The following is a 12,003-nucleotide window of genomic DNA, read 5'->3' on the forward strand; positions in this document are numbered from 1 at the left end:
TCAATTGCTTGCTTAAGTACTAGTTTATGAGCATCAGTTCAGTCATCATATTCCTGCTTGCTTGTTTTCTTTCATAATGGATTATAATAAAATATTTTCTCTGAAGTTTCTTTAATTGCTTTAATAAATATAATATTTTATTGAATACAGTGGCCATGGAATACACTTGTATATCTCATGGCCATTGGATTCAACAACATAATTAACATTAATTATTGGTTTAATCAGACTTCCATTGATTATTAGTTCAAAAGTGAAAAAGTTATTACAAAATCAGTAATGATCATTTGTAACCATTTAGATTGCTTTTGGACTAAACAGTATTAAAATACATGAGTACAGCAAAACTTCATTAATTGAAAAATATGAACTTCAGATTAAGGAAGTTTCACATTCTCCAGCATGCTTTAATAAAATAAAATAAAAAAAACAACATATGCCATTCTAATTTAGGGCCCAAATCTGTTAATACATTAACAGATTTGGGCCGTAAAGTAGAAAATTTATGAGGGAATTCTTACTCCTTATATTAAACCAGAGTTGTGTTTTTTTTTTCTTTCTTTTTTTTTTTACTTACTGCATAATCTTTTAAGTAAATTTAAGACAGGAGTGGACAGTTGCCTTGATGAAATCAGGAGATTTTTTCTGATGAGCCTGCTTCATTGCATCAATTGGCCTTTATGCTATGCTACTGATGCTAACGAATACTACCTAATCTCTTGTGCAACTATATTTTTAAATTAGGGTAAATGCTTTGTATTTTTTTCCCCTGTGTACTTTTGCTGCACTAGCAAAAAAAAAAAAAATAAAAAAATAAGTAGACAAGAAAACACAAAATATGTGCTTCCCTCTTCACACAGGTAAGTGTCCAGTTGACCTTTTCAATTTATTGAAACTATCAGCCTCAACTACCCGTGAGGGCAACTTGTTGCCCTCACGGGTAATGTGAACGCTGTGGTAGCCAAGGGTGCAAATAGGGAAAGCCCAGTAAAAAAAGTTAAAATTAGAAGATAGTAGTGGAGAGATAGGAAGTGGGAGGGTTTTAAAGTGGTAGAGAAAAAGAGGGACAGTAGTGAAGGCCTGCTTGAAGGGGTGGCATAACAGAGGGGGGGCGCCTCCGTAGCCAGGTGGGAAGGAGCAGTAGTGCATAACACATGCTTCTTGATTTAGACCGGGGTTCGAGCTCGTCACCACCAAATACGGAGGATGCGGAAAGGTCAGGGAATGACCACCGCATATCCCAGAGCAATATGGCCTTAGTTGCTAATGCTCCTTAAAAAAAAAAAAAAAAAACAAATAACAATAACAGAGGGACCCCCCCCCCCAACTTCAGGACCGGATGCCCATCCTGTCCTGGAGGTGGGAATTGACAGATGGCAGTGAGGTTATCCCCCCAGGCAAAAGGGGGGGGGTGAGAGAACAACCATTCCAGGTGGTAGGAGTGAAGTATCATAAGGAAAGAGATCCCTACACTGGCCAGTTTCTACATCCCACACCACGCCAGCTAAGTAGCCATGGCATGGTGTCTGCTTGGATGGGCAGGGGGCATAAATGGGCCATCTGCCCAGCAGTCAATCCAGGGTGGGACAGGCAATTTTTCCACTCATGATCATTCAGCATTCTTTAGAACAGTGAGGATTCCACCTTCATTCATTTTATTAATCCCTCCCAGAGGTCTTTTTGTGACCTCCTTATCTCTAAAGAATAGTGTTCGTAAATCATCAATAGGACACAATGGGCTTTTCTGGCTGCTTGTTTGCACTGTTCAGAAAACTTCATATCTGCCCGTATTGTAACTCCCAGATCCCTCTCCTCCTCCTCCACTGTTTTTAATTCAACCCCACCAAGTTTATAATTTATTTGTGTTTTGCTATTTCCCAAGCATTTAGCAGCATTGAAACATAGCTGCCACTTCTCTGACCATTTTTGAAGTCTGTTCACCTCCTGAGGGATCTCTGCTTGGCACTGATCATTAACAACTCTTCTAATCTTTTATGTTGTTTGCAAATTTTGACACCATGCCTTCTATCACTTCATCAATGTCATTTATGAAAATGAGAAACAACAGTAGTCCAAGAACCGATCATTGAGGGACCGACTCCACTCCTGACGTTACACTAATTTGAACAATATCCATTAATCACAAACATCTGCCTGCAGCCATCCTGCAATCCATCTTAGATCCTTATACAGTAACCTCTCATGGATTTATTTTCATGGGGACCAAGTCAAATGCTTTGCAAGTTCAAATAAACTATGTCGAAATTATTCTTAAATCCATCTCATAAGTAACCTCTCTCTCTTTATAACATTTACGTTATTTAATGTAGTAAATGTAACTCGCAAATTTTCTGATGAATGGATTTAAAGGTTTCTTCAACTTATAGAAATGAAATATTTATAGACTTAATGAAATTAAATACATAATCAGTTTCATCTTACCTGAGACATATGTCAGTCAAATTAGAAATTAAAAATTCTTATAACTCATAAAAATTAATAACTCAAAGAATTAATGCATTCATGCCCCTAGTGTGCTTGTAATATAAAGTTTTATATATTACAAACTCTAGGTTTCATAGTTCTGACTCTTGCTGTATAATATGGTGCTGATACATATATATTTTTTTTGGTAGTTGTTGGCGCATAGGCTTGTGTGGCCATAATGCACCTCCCAAAGTTTTTGCAGTACTTTGATCCAAGCCCGAGGCGGGAATCGAACTCACAATCTTTGGGTTGCCAAGCAGGCACTTTACCCACCCCGCTAGCCCGGTTGGCTGCTGATACACATATATGCTTTTTTATTATTGTGGATTACTATTAAATATGATTTAAAGCAAATATAGTTAATATTATTTTGTATAACTTGTACAGTTTATATAGTTTCTTATTATTTATTGGTAATGTCAGTTTGGATATTTTCAGTATCCCACTGAATGATTATTTTTATAAAAGGATTCATGTCCATTTTTTTAAGTAAAACATGAATCTGAAACATATAAAGAATGAAACGAATAAAACATAATGAATGAAAAGACGAAAGTCCCTTCATGATGCATTGATATCTTAAATTAAGACTACTGCTACAAGTTGTTTTAGCTCTACACTACAAATAAGCAGCACTAAAAGTAAGACTATGATGAATAATCTTACCTTGGAGTATCTTGTCTTTCTTGATGGAAGACAAGATACTCCTTCAGTGCTACACCTGACAACCCACTGACAATTTAACTCACAAGATCAGAGCTTCCACAAAAAGTGTGAAAATGAATTTCAAAAATGAGCTAACGAATGCTTGTAGCATATCTATAAATGGTAAATATTTTTAGAAGAGGACTAATGTCTATTTATTTAGATAAGCAAAATGAAAAGGGAAAAAGTGGAGGCCAATAGCACTTACATTGTCATTGGGAAGAGAGGTATAACATTTTAAATAAGTATCATTATACTTCTCTTTTTATTGAGGTATTGCTTATTTATAATGTAACAGTAACTTTACAATTGGCAGAAGATTTTTATAGTTAGAACTGAAAGTAATGTCTATTTTTTCATAATTAAGCTATTGCTATAAATTAATTATATAACCTTACAATTTGAGAAATGAGCGACTTTGAAAAGATTTATTTTCCTTGTTTTGTTTTGCCTATAAGAGGACTTATTATTTTTAAAAAAAATAAGTCCTCTTATGGGAACATTTGTTAGCTCATTTTTGAAAAAATAATTGAGCTGAACACCTGTCCCATCTAGGCTTGTGGCTTAAATATTAATAGTATTAGACTTATACCATTTATAATGATGAGACTCCTTTACAGAGCATTAAATATGTTAAAAACACTACAAAGGGGCAGTGTTGTGTTGGCCTCATGGGCTAATATATAATGAAATCTTATAACACAATTGCAACAGGCTACCTTAATTGTATTCTGATAAATAGCGCTTATTGTGAATCAAATATTGTTAATGCTCTGATCTGATCAAGGGCTCAGCAAATCCAAGCATGAAGTAATTGCTGAAACTAAAAAAAATCCAGTTTGGTGACTAATATTTTATATTTTTAATCTAGCACTTGTGAGATTGAACTGCAAATTCACTATTTTACATTTATCATGGTCTGTAACTTTCCAAGCACCGGCTCAAATTTGGACAAGGGTACAGATCAGTGGATTCTTGGTACAGACAACTGTTGACAGTATTTTGTTATGAAACAATCTCATAGGTTGAGGAAACATGACAGTGAATAATAACCCCAGCAAATGAATGATAGCCCAATAATATCTGGCATTTGTTATTATTATTAGCTATATGGTGCAAAAAAACTAGCACTTATGCTGCACTAGCCAAAAAAAAAAATATTCCCGAGTTACCCTGAGAGAGAGAGAGAGAGAGAAGTAGAAGTAGAAGGGAATCACCAAGAAAGAGAAGAATAATGATGATGATATCCAGCTCAGGACCCTGAGAGTGAAAAAACTAAAGTTACTCAAAGAACATTCTGTAAATAGTTTTGTTACAACTTTGTTTTTCTGCTGTGTAAAAATGTGTTATACAGCTGGTTGACATTTGTAAAAGTGATAAAATATTAGTGGAATACAGCATTTTCAGAACTAGAATATTTGTACTGTAAACCATGTAGTAGGTGCTGAAACTTTTGCTGGTCATTCTGTGAATACCTTAGACATCTACTCAGAATTTTTAATTTCCCCTGCCACCACCATCGTTTAAGGTTGGGTGAAAATTGTCTACACTCTGGGGCATTTATCAAAAATTTTAATGATAGAGTTCATCTGCATAAAAAAATGAATGGCACTAATAAAAAAAGATAGTGCACATCTACTTAAGACAAATTTACATGGAAAAAAGATGTTAACATATACAGGGGGTCCTCAATATGCATTGTAGTTATGTTCCTAAAAAGCACAACTTATAACGAAGCAACATATATCGGACTTCGATTTCTCACTGAACTAATGTATTATGTGGGAGATATGTTCCAGATCAACTAAAAAATTCGAATTTATCATGGAAGTGTATAGGATATGAATAGGAAATACTAAACTGTAATACAGTAATACTTAATAATAATTAGAGAATACACTATGAAATTACACTAGTTTACAAATTTAAGTTTGTTCACTGGGGTTTGAATTTCAATAGGTCCTACTGCCGAAATATGTTGCTGTGATTTCAAATATGGCTTAGATTTTTTTTCTATCACATCCAGATACATCACAATTTAAGAAATAAAGTATTGTTTTTTACAAACGTATATAACTTTATTGTATTTAGTAATGACAAATTGATAGGATTACATTTTCATATATCAAAAAATACGTAAATACTAACAAGTATTAATCAAAATTCTGAAACTTTCATTAATCAGACCTTCGTCTCTTTGTTTGAAAAGAACGTTTAATCATTTTTCTTTTATGTACAGTGCCAGGTTTCTCTCTTTTTAAACACCAGCAGTAGTCGGCCATCATGCTTGTATTCCAACTTTCCCTGGTACCTCTGCTCCATTTCCTTTATGTCCTGATGGAATCTCTCCCCTTGTTCTTCGTTCATCTGCAAAATTTTTGGGGAAAAAATCAAGATGGGCATGCAAAAAGTGAATTTTGATGCTCATATTGCAACCTCAATTGCAAAGCTTTTCGAGCATATTTTGAACAATTTTCTCATAATCCTGTGATTTATGATTTCCTAGAAAGTTTTCAATTACTCTTTTAAAAGCAATCCAGACTTCCCTTTCAATGTCAGTCATAGTAGTTTCAAACTGACCATCTAAAACCAATTTTCTAATTTGGGGACCAATGACGATACCCTCCTTAAGTTTTGCATCAGATAAACCAGGAAAGTTACCGCAAAGGTACTTAAAGCAGTTGCCATCCTTATTCAGTGCTTTAACAAATTGCTTCATTATGCCTAACATGATATGCAGTGGAGGTAAAAGTATTTTATCTGGCTTCACCAAAACTTTCGTGCACAATATTTTTTGACCCCGGTGTAAGATTGTGCCTCTGAGGCCATTGCTTCTTTGTCCAACGCAGCGCTTTAGCTCTGCTATACCATTTACAAATAAAGCATGGCATTTTAGTGTACTCACCCTGTTGCCCCAACAACATACATAACACTTAAGTCTACACATAGTTGCCATTCATGATCTTGATATTTAATTTTCTCCAGAAGCAACTTTAGATTGTCATAAGTTTCTTTTAAGTGGACTGAATGAGCAACTGGCACAGATATGTACTTATCTCCATTATACAAGAGAACACCTTTTAAACTAGTCTTAGTAGAGTCTATAAATAGTCTCCATTCACTAGGAACATATGATGGAGCTCCTAAGGCACTTATTAAACCAGTGATATCACTGCAATATACAAGAGGACCTTCTTATGAAAAATACTGTATAAACTCCCTTTCACAATTTCTGTACCAGGAAAATGATGTACCTGGAGCAAGTAAGTTCTTCGCTTGCAGTCTGGATTCCAGAATTTCAGCAGCATACTTTGGAAAACCTAAGTCCCTTACTAAATCGTTTAGTTCGACTTGCGTGAATTGCTGTGGTGCTAAAATATTTTCTGATTGATAACATTCCTCTTCACTAACCTCTTTAGCTTCTTCAGTGGAAGAAGATGTGGACTCCAGAGTTTCTGGTGGAAGTTTTACAGGCAGATCAGGTCCATGTGGAACCAGTCTTATGGCTGACGGTAGATCTGGATATTTGATGTCCTTTTTATTTTTTGAATTGTAACCTTTAACGTCACATACACAAAAGTAACATTCATCATGGCTTACTGGCTCATGCCATACCATAGGAATAGCAAATGGCAAGCACACCTTTTTTCCTTGACTCTATTTTCTAAGATGTTCAACATGTGTATGGCATACTTGGTGGTGCCCACGATTTATCCTGGTCACCTAGTTTTATGTCAAAGTAAGCATAATACAATCTTTTTTTTTACAAAATCGGTAATATTTCGCCTCTGTTTTACAGGAACAAAACAACCATACATGTAACAAAATATGTTGGGACTGTTTATACACTTTCTGGCTGCTATACTAAAAGAAAACTAACACATAATGAGAGCTCACAATGGTTTTTACAGGAGTACTGTGACCGCATAAGGGATGTTTCACTTATATAGGCTCTGTGGTTGAGTGGACTGTACAAACAAGTGAGTGCGTGCTCAGACAAGTTTAACCCGTAACTACACACAGGAGTCTCCCACACTCCACTCGGAAAATAAAATTCTGGGAATCACAGATGGGCCGGAAGAGCAGGGTGGGGGACCATCTACCTTCCTAGGTCGAGGTCGGCTACCTTGCAGTGTGTGTAGTTACAGGTTAAACATGCACAATCTGTTGTATTTGAGGCAAATATTTGATGCTGATTACGAATATAGGGGTATAAAACTTGTAAACCATTGCTGAAACTATAGTTATGTACACATTTGCGTATAATACCTAGGTAATATTTTGTTAATGAATTGTGAAAAATCTTTACGTGATAGAAACAAACGGACTTCAGTTTAGTAATTAGTAAACATGCATGTATGTGGCATAAATAACTGCCACATACTTTTACTCAAACCCAGATACACTTTAAACCAGTGTTATTAATAAAACATAAAAATAATTTTTTTTTTATTATTCTTCCTATTACAATTGCTCTTCCTCAGCACTTGAAGTTGCTGCAACTGTAGCCAAAGTTCCTGCTGCTTCTGTGACTAGCTTTGAGGTTCTCCAACTTTTTTCTTGAAGAAGGAGTCTAGCTTCATCTACTTGCCACCATGAATCTTTCCATCATAAATCTTGCGATAGCAAGACAAACTATCATTTATGAGTCATGTTACCTTAGCAGAACGATCAGGCAGGTGATCACAACTCATTAGAATGGGGGTTGATTCATTAGCAAGGTTAAAAATATGTCTAAGATTCTTTGTTGTTAAGCTGTTTTCTTCTGTTGGGCCTGGCGCCTCCGTAGCCAGGTGGGAAGGAGCAGCAGTGCGTAGCACATGCTTCTTGAGTAGACCGGGGTTCGAGCCCGTCACCACCAAATACGGAGGATGCGGAAAGGTCAGGGAATAACCACCGCATATCCCGGAGCAATATGGCCTTAGTTGCTAATGCTCCTAAAAACCAAACAACAACATCTGTTGGGCCTGTGTCTTCATCTTCCATGGTCTCTCTTCATCAAATGCTTGCCTATTCAGTTCAGCCATTCTTCATTAGTTAAGGGCTGTGAGTGTGACTCAATCAGTTCTTTAACATCCTCCTCCTCAACATTATCAAAAACTTGCCTTGCCAAAGATACCAGCTCCCCATGAACTTCTTTAGAAGTTTTAAAACCAGTGAAGTCATGCACAGCTTCAGGATAAATGTTCTTCCAAACACTGTTCATACACCTAACTGTCACTTCATTCCATGCCTCACCAGTAATGTACGCTGCATCCCTGATGTTAAAGCTCTTCCAAAACTCCTGAACAATTGGTTTGCCTTCACCATCAGTCTCGTGGATTAGCTTTCTAAATGTTCTTAAATAATAAGCTTTAAAATTTGCTATGACATCTTGGTCCATAGGGTGAATGAGTGAAGTAGTTCGTGGTGGCATAACACACAACTTTGATGTTTGGACACAAAGCTTCAGAGTTGATGCCATGGGCTGGAGCATTATCCAACAACAGAAGAATCTTAAATGACAAATTTTTGTGTTGGCAATAAAGTTTTAGTTCAAGAACAAGACTTTCTGTAAACCAGTCATGGAAGATTTTCCTTGTAATCCAAGTCTTTCGCTGGGATTTCCAGATCACAGGGAGGCGAGATTTTGCATAATTTTTCATGGCCCTAGGATTCTCACTGTGATACATGAGTAGTAGCTTAAGCTTCTTTCCTCCATTTGCATTTACCCCAAGCAAAAGTGTTAAGCAGTCTTTGGACGACTTAAACCCTGGAGCACTTTTTTCATGGATTGAAATGTATGTTTTGGATGGCATTCTCTTCCAGTAGAGGCCAGTTTCATCCATATTAAAAACTTGTCTAGAGCTGCTTCTTCCTCTACAATCCTAGACAAAGTCTGTGCAGATGCACCTTCAGTGTTTGCAGTCTCACATTTTTAAATCCATAACAGGATTGAACCCTAAGAAGCCAGCCATGACTCTCACTAAAAGTTTCACTTGCTGAAGATGAACACTCTCCCTCACTTTTAACAAAATCATAAAGGCTGAGGGCCCTCTCATAAATAAGAGCAAAACTTACTGGAGCATTTTGCTTGTGCAAACCTTCAAGCCACGTTGAAAGCAACTTCTCCATTTTTTCCATAATGCTACTCCTCTGTCTGGTAATTTTAATTGTAGAGTGTTATATACTGTGCTTTGCTCATTATCTCCCCTGCATTTTTGATAGTCGTACGCACTGTTGTTGGTGGTAAGTCAAGACACCGAGCAATATCAACAGCTCATTCACCACTTCTACTTTGCTTAATCACCTCTATTTTAACATCTAAAGTCACATTATATTGCTTTTTCACTGCACTAGGATATTTTCCATTCATGATGAAGGATTAGTGAAATATTTTTGAATATATATTCACAGCACCTCTTTACTCACAAAACAATGTGGAACTGGACATTGTGGGTGCACAAATGGTGCCATGTGACATTACAGACCTACTGCACATTGTTCTAGAAAGTTCTATTTATTTTCTATAATTTACTATTTATTATTTACATTTTTATTTCATTATATATTCTCTCAAATTATAATTTACAGTACTGTATAGTATAGTAATGGATATACAGTTTTGTAAAATTTATTTTATTGTATTAAATATTTAATGCATACTTATTATTGTACTTATGTTTTGATACATCCTGTATATATATTTTTACATTTTATATACAGTATATAATTATGAATTTAAATACAGAAGGTGAAAGAGAAGGTTCAAAGGAAATATACATGTACGTTTTTGTTCAAATGACATAAGTGTGAATGCGTACGATGTATGCAAAATGATATATATCGAGGACCCTCTGTATATACAGGGTGATTCAGGAGGAATAGTAAATATTTTGGGAGGTTATAGCAGTGGTCTCCAAACTTTTTTGGTTGCACACCCTTATTTTACTTAAAAGGACTAGTGCACACCCTGGAATAAAAAATTAAGTATATAAGTTTGATATATATTTTTTAAATTTATTTATCATTTACATTGAAGGCATTATATCTAAAATCACATATAATTTTAAAAGATCACAAATAAAAAAATACAAAACAAAATTAAATTTAACTTCAAGTACAAAATGCATGTACTTGAACATGCATGATCAAATAAAGCCACGCGATCAAACAAATCCACATACTGAAGTATTAAAAAAAACACTTATAATAATTTTTATTTTTAATTACATTTCAAAAAACTAAAGTTTTCATAATTAATAAATATTTATTTATTGTGGATTATCTTTCACACCCCATCTCGTGCACCCCACTTGGAAGACCACTGGGTTATAGTATCGATTATTCTGAGTAAAAAAGTTCATATAAACATGCATCCAATTCTTGGTGGATACAGAGATACAGCTGTTTGAAACTGGCACACACAGCTCACTGAATCAGATGTGACCAAGAATTAGTTATAACCTGACGCTTTTTGGCATTAGAAGTGTTATTAAGGATGCCACACATCTTCACATGCCAATATGGTGTTTGTCTACAGTTTTGGTGGTGGAAGTGCTACTGCTGCTTGTAGAGAATACCGCTGACGGTTTCTTAACTGCAAATACCGGATTCAAGAGGGTTTAAACCAAACTGCATGAGACTGGTACAGTTCCCAGCACTAATATTTCTTTTGAACGTGTGCAGCTGAACAAAATGTGGATGAAATAGAATACATTCTTCAGTCAGTAGAACGTAGTCATTAACACATGAAAAATTTCTACTTCAATGTTCCACAGATGGGTATGATGAACATTATGTGAGCACGGCTTGTATCCATTTCACATACAGTGGGTGCAACACCTTCAACCAGGACCAGGAGACAATGCCCAACAATTGGAATTTTGTTGGTGGATAAATGCTAATAGCTGATTAATTCCATTAATACTGCTCAGTGATGAAGCTACTTTCACCTGTGACAGTCAACAATACCCGTAACTCTCATAGGTGGTCAGACATGCCACTGTATAAACAAATTTTCAACATTGCTTCTCTGTAAATGTGTGGTGCTGTATCATCGACAGTCAGTTGATTGGGCCTGTTGTGTTATAAAATTGTCTTAAAGGGCCCATTTAACTAGAATTTCTGCAAAACGAACTTCTACTACTATTGGAGGATGTTCCCTTGGCTACAAGGATTGGTATGTATTTTCAGCATGATGGAGCTCCTGCACATTATACCCATCTGGTGATACAATATCTAAATCAAACTTTCCCTGAATGATGGATCAGCCACGGTGGTCCTGTTCATTGGCCTCCAGACCTCACTCCAATAGATTTTTGTTTGTGGGGATGGATAAAAAGCTCAGTATACAAAGAAAAGGTGAATACAAGAGACAATTTTTATATCAATCAAAAAGTCAATAAATACAAACAAATTATTTATTGTTCTTTAATACCTCTCATAATGGCTTTGTGCGTGCCAATTTCAAACAGCTGTATCTTCGTATCCATTGAGAATTGGACACATTTACATGAAATTTTTTACTCAGAATAATCGATACTATAACCTCCCAAAATATTTACTATTCCTCCTGAATCACCCTATACATACAGGGTGTTTCAGAAATGATGGTCAATAATTTAAAGGTGAAAAAAACTAAAATAAGCAAAAAAGTCGCAGTGAACATTGGGCTGCAAATGAACCGTTTTTGAGATAACGCACATTTTCTGTTAAGATCCGCCACTGACTATGGGAGCACTAGTGTAGCAAAAAGCTGTGAATCCTTTGCTAAGGGTGGTTTATTAAACATAAAATAATACATTTTTAATTTCAACACCACAGGATTTT

This window comes from Mastigoproctus giganteus, chromosome 1 (assembly GCF_048544385.1).
Source record: "Mastigoproctus giganteus isolate SK-2022 chromosome 1, ASM4854438v1, whole genome shotgun sequence".
NCBI lineage: Eukaryota > Metazoa > Arthropoda > Arachnida > Uropygi > Thelyphonidae > Mastigoproctus > Mastigoproctus giganteus.